Below are 6,360 nucleotides of genomic sequence, written 5' to 3'. Positions count from 1 at the left end.
TGGTTTCTATGCTTACTCCAAGGTATACATTCAAACCTAAAGATTTGGATCTAGGATCCACAAATAAGACAGAACATGAAGCAATAGTGGTACTTGTATCTTGGTGGATAAATAACAGCTAATTGAACCTAAAGCCTCCTCAGTTGGAGGAGACTAAAGCCTGGTGTTACAAGCCTAGCAAAGAATACTTTTTTTTTTAAATTACTATTTTATTATTCCAAAGAAAGGCAATTTTAACACATTTTTCCAGAAACAACTTGAAACAGGTTACATAAAAATATATATACAATGAAGTTTAAGGTAGGCGGAATAGGAATAAGAAATCAAAGACCAAAGGATTTGGCAACATGGGGTCATTTTGATGGAATAATGAAGGTTTCTATTAGCTCTGTTCTTTTTTTTTTTTAATCCTAATGAGTTTATTGGGCTTGCTAACAGAGCATAGGATGGGGATTTATTTACAGAAGAGTGGATGCCCCTCCCCCATTTATGGCTGCACTGGAAAATCCACACTCAAATATACATCCTATAACTTTCAGACAGCCACACAAAATGGTGAAAGCGGTGCCTCATGGCATTCTGGGTTTATATATTCTTAGCCCATCCCCACAGGCAGTTAAGGTCACCTGACTGGGTGTGAGGGGTAACTGACTTCCCCCATTGACACCTTGACAAGCGTGAGATGGAGGTATGACTATAGTTTGCTGGCATAGGGGTTGGAGGACACTTCTAGTTAACACTCCACTCCTTCCTCCGGCTCTTACATTCTGACCACCAACCTCTTCTACAAAAGTCCCTGAGCCTTGGAGGGCGTGATAGGTGTGGGGTGATCTTCCTCCCATTGTGGCAAAGCACTGAACTCTTTGACCCAGTCATTATTCAGGAGTGTGCTGTTTAATCTCCATGAGTTCATTTAGTTACTGGAGCTTCTTTTGCTGTTGATTATAAGCTTTATTCCATTGTGTTCTAATAGAATACATGAAATTATTTCAATTTTTTATGTATTTGTTGAGGTTTGTTTTGTTACCCAGTATGTGGTCATTTTAGAGAAACTTGCATAGGCTGATGAGTAGAAAGTGTATTTTTTTGTGCTTGGGTGGAAGAGTCTGTAGGAGTCTGCTAGGCCAATTTCATATATGATGTCATTTAATTCAGATGTCTCTCTGTTTATTCTTTGTCCAATTGACATGTCTATTGAAGATAGTGAGGGTATTGAAGTGACCTACTATCACTGAGTTGTGGTTAATCTGTGTTTTATAGTACTGTAGTACTGTTTTATGAAATTGGGTGCACCAGAATTTGGTGCATATATGTTCATGATGGTCATATCTTCTTGGTCTATTGTCTTGGATCAAAATGAAGTGACCCTCTTTATCTCTTCTGATTAGTTTTAATTTGAAGTCTATTTTTTCAGATATTAGAGTTGCATGACCTGCTTGTTTCTTAGTGCCATTTGCTTGGAGTACTTTTTCTATCCCTTTACCTTAATGTAGTGCCTATCCTTGAAGTTGAGATGAGTCTCTTGAAGACAATAAAAAGATGGAGGTTTTTTTTTTTTTTTTCTTAATCCATTTCACTAGCCTGTGTCTTTTGACTGGGGAGCTGAGACCATTGATATTTAAAGGTATTATTGGAAGATATGTATAGGTTATTGTCATTTAATTTGTTTGTGTTCTTGGTTCTATTTTGTATTTCCATAATTATACCTTCTTTTGTTTTCTTTCTGTAACCTCTTGGGTATAGTCATTCCTATCTTTGGGCCTTTGTGTTGCTTTGAATAGTCTCTGTAAGGAATTTTTTTTTTAAATTTTAATTTATTTTTATTTTATATATATGAGTGTTAGGCCTGTATGTGTGTAAATGCACCTGTATCATGCAATGCCCACAGAAGACAGAAGAGGGCATTGAATCCCCTGGAACTGGAGTTACAGATGGTTGTTAGGTGCCATGTGGGTGCTGGTATTCAAACCCAGATCTTCTGCAAGAACCCTGGTCTTCTGCAAGAATAGTCAGTGCTCTTAACTGCTAAGCCATCTCTCCAGGCCCTGACATAAATTCCTTCATCGTGTCCATGTCATGGAAAATTTTCCATCCCCTTTAACAATGATAGATAGTTTTTCTGGGTAAAGTATTCTGGGCTGGCATCCATGGTCATTTAAAACCATGAGTACTTTGGTCCAGGCTCTTCTGCTTTTATAGTTTGCATTGAAAAGTCAGCTGTAATTCTGTTTTCCTTTATATGCAACCTGTTTTTTCTCTAGCAGCTTTCAATACCCCCTTTTTGTTCTGTACATTTAGTGTTTTAATATAGTGTGCTATGGAGTTTCATTCTGGTCCTGTCTAGTTCGTGTTTTATATGCTTCTTGTATCTGTATACGTATGTCTTTCTTTAATTTGGGGGAGGTTTTTTTTTTCTATAATTCTACTGAAAATCTGGTCAGTGCCACTGGCCTGAGATTCTTCTTCCTATATGCTTATGATTTATAGACTTGCTCTTTTCATGGTGTCTCACATTTACTGCATATTCCTTTCCTATGTTTAAAAAATATTTTTTTCATAGTCTTTGCTTGAGCAGTCCAGTTGTTCAGCGTTGATATTCTGTTTTCCATTTCATTCATTCTGCTTGTGAGGCTTTCCCCTGTCATTTCAAATGGACTTAATTGAGTTTTTCAGTTCCATCTTCATTTCGGCTTGGGTTTTCCTCAATATTTCTATCTCTTTTGTGAGTTCACTTTTCAAGTCTTGAATTGTTTTTGTTATTTCATTCAGCTGCATATTTGTATTTTCTTGAGCTTCAGTCAGAAGTTTATGCCTGTGCTTTTTGAGTTCTTTGAGTTATTTTTTTTGTGTATGTTAAGTTCCTTGATCATGTTTATGATTATTCTTTTAAATTCTGTGTTGTGGGGTTCCTTGGGGTGATTCTCATTGTAGCACACTTCTGTAGGACTGGTGTGTTTTGTTGGGGATATATTCTCCTGTTTTTTTCATATTATTTGTGTTTTTGCACTGCTGTTTGGGCATATGGATCATTTATTGGTTGTGTCTGATAGGAAATTCTATCCTCTCTTTGTCTAGTTGAAGTTTGGTTCTGTTTATATTGTTGATGTAGTTTGGTTGCTTTTTGCTCAGGTATGAAAAGTTAGTTGGTGTCTGCGTCAGGTTCTTGCAGTATAGTAGGCTGATCTGGGTAGTAACCAGGTCTGTGGTAGGGAGATCAGGAGGTGGGGCCAAGGGCAAGAAGGGTGGGCAGCCTGTGGGGGCTCTAACAAAGGAAGCTGGAGAATTGAGCTAGTCTGGATATAGGGACCAGGATGTAGTGCAGGTCTGGATTAAGAGGGTAGTCCAGAGATCTGATGAAGAAAGAGAAGGAGTGAACCTGGGACCAAGGCTTAAATGGAGTCAGAGTGCAGGGAGAGAGTCCTGAAAGAGTTTCTTAAAAAGTTTTCTATTAGGAGTTTTCTGGTTAAGTTTAGAGGGTCTTTGAAGTATAGAATCCTGGCACTTGCAAATAGGGATACCTCCTTTGCTATTTTTATTCCCTTTATGTCTTTATCTTGTATTATTGCTCTAGCTAAGACTTTGAGAACTTTATTGAATAATAGAATCAAGCGTGGCATACTTATCTCCTTGCCAATTTTAGAGGAAATGCTACAGAGCTGTAATGACAAAGACAGTCTGGTACTGGCATCAAAACAGACATGTAGACCAATGGAACAGAACAGGAGACCTGAAAATAAACTGGCAAAGCTATGCTCACCTTATTTTTGACAAAAGTATCAAAAACATCCAACGACTAGAAAACCTATTCAACAAATAGTGTTGGCAAAACTGGATTTCCACCTGTAGAAGAATGAAATTATATCCATATACTTCATCCTATAAAAAATCAATTCAAAGTGGATCAAAGACTTTAATTTAAAACCTAAAAACTGAAACTGCTAGAGAAAAATATGGAATACATTTAAAGATAGAGGTGTAGGCAAGAACTTTCTGAACAGACTTCCAATAGCTCAGGAAATAGTCCTAAGAATCAACAAATGCAACTACATGAAATTAAAAGATTTCTCCATAGCAAAAGAAACATCAGCAAAGCAAACAGACAGTCCATTGAATTGGATAAAAATCTTTGCCAGCCGTATTTCAGACAGAAAGCTAATTAATAGTCAGAATTTAGAAAGAATTGTAAAAAGTAAATATCCAGTAAACAAAACTGCCAGTCAACAAATGACCTGATGAAATGAACCAACAGTTCTCAATGGAGAAACACAAATGATGTGTATTTTTCAAAATGACCAATAAATTTAAAAACATGTTCAATGGCTCTAGTCATTGAGAAAATACAAATTAAAACTACTGTGAGATGCCATCTCACCCCATTCAGAGTGACTATCTTTAAGAAATATGACTGCAAATGATGATAAAAATACAGGTAAAGAGGAACAGATACTCATTGCTGGTGGGAGTACAAGCTAGTGTGGCCATTGTGGAAATCAGAGTGTAGATTTCTTCAAAAATTAAAAATAGAACTACCTAGTACTTGGCATCTCTCAGATGTATATTCTCTGTGTCTGAGCAGTTGTGAAATTCTGCAGTAGCCTTCATCTGTTGTAAAAAGGAGCTTCTTTGGTGAGTGGTGTTCTGTATGCTTGTCTGTAAGTATAAGGATACATATTTAGTATATGGTAAGAACTTTCATTTGTCCAGAGATATGAAAGAGATAGGATTTTCTCTAGGATTTATGTTCTCTCCTGCCATGTGCATTTGGCCGAGTTTATGTACTAGGTGACACATGTGCAGTTGAACCTTTACTACCTAGCTAAGGCTCATGGAACATAGAGGAATAAGGGGTAGACAGAAAATTAATGTATCCCTCAGCTTTCACCAGTAAAGCTTCCTTGTACAACAGAATGTGGTGCACATAGAAGGCCACAACTGGTCACGTTTTAAAGAACAATAGACTGAAGGGTGTGTATCCTTGGATGGGAGTCCTACACTGAACCTCACCCACCCACGGTTCAGGGACCATTACGGAAGAGGGGATGGAAAGATTGTAAGAACCAGGGTTGGTTCATGAATATAGGGAAGCAAAGGCTTTCAGGCCACTGGAAGCTTGCACATGTGAACTTGAGGCAAGGGTGAAATTGAGCACAAGACCCATGCCAACTCACTTAAACAAGGGCCTAGAGGGGAGGAGAGAAATGTGTAGTGGGCCAACCCTAGACAGGGAGCTGTTTATAGGAGGCCGATTGATGCTAGATGAGGGAGAGTATGCCTTACATATGATCTCTAGATGGGCTGACTAGATGCCAGTGAACAAATTTACACTGAAGAACAACTGGGTACAAACGCTTGACTAGCTGGGACTTAATGCATATGGTGAAATACATGAGGTTCAGTGGGAGGTGGAGGGCAGGCATGGGGGAGGGGGCCTAAATTTTATTAAGAACTGTTGCATAAAACTAAAACAGCTCAATAAAAAAATTAAAAAAAGCAACTTACCATATGACCAAGCTGTACCACCCCTGGGTATATACTGAAAATATTCCTTATCCTACCATAGAGATACTTATACAACTGGGTTTTTGTGGAACGCTAAGACCTGTACCTATAGAGTAAAACTCTTTGAGCTCAGGAAAGGAGCAACATATCCACAACCTAAAGTGGTAAGAATTCACACAAGGATTGTTCCTGTCTGAGCCTCCTCAAGCTAAATTGGAGAGTCGTGACTGGTTAATCATGTGAGATTGCAGAAGGATCATGTTATTTCAGCAAGATTAAACTATCCCTCAGGTTATGGCTATACCACAGGAACCCTAAAAATTCTTCAAAACAAGTCACAATAAAGATCAAAGTGTACAAGCAGTGTAACTAGTCCACTAGTGCCAACCTAATTTTTTTAAAAAAGAAAACAACAGAATCCAGCACTAAACAACATAAGATCCACAATAATGGGCAAGAGAACAACAATTTCTGGGCATAATGAAATCAGGAGAGAGTATGCTTTACACTCTTTACTGTATATATAGTAACCCTCAGTAAAAAGTAAGAAGGGAAAAGAAGAAAGGCAAAGGTTTCGTGTGAAAATTGATATGGGAGCAAGCATAGTATCACAGGATGGTTAGTGAACTCACAGAATTATACCTAGATGGCTTGTGTTGTTAGAACACAGATCGCTAGGCTCTAGAGATCCTGAATCTATCAGACCCTATTGAGGAAGGGGCCTGACAATGAATGAATTTCCAGCAAGTTCCTTGGTCATGTTGCTGCTGTTTCCAAGAATCACACAAGAACCACGGGAAGAGTGTTTACTTTTAGATTATAAAGTTAGATTTACTTAACTACTTACTAGTTTTGTGCTAT

This window comes from Nannospalax galili, unplaced genomic scaffold, assembly GCF_000622305.1.
Source record: "Nannospalax galili isolate Female #2095 unplaced genomic scaffold, S.galili_v1.0 scaffold187, whole genome shotgun sequence".
In the NCBI taxonomy this organism is placed as follows: Eukaryota; Metazoa; Chordata; class Mammalia; order Rodentia; family Spalacidae; genus Nannospalax; species Nannospalax galili.
Note: the sequence above shows the minus strand (reverse complement) of the source record.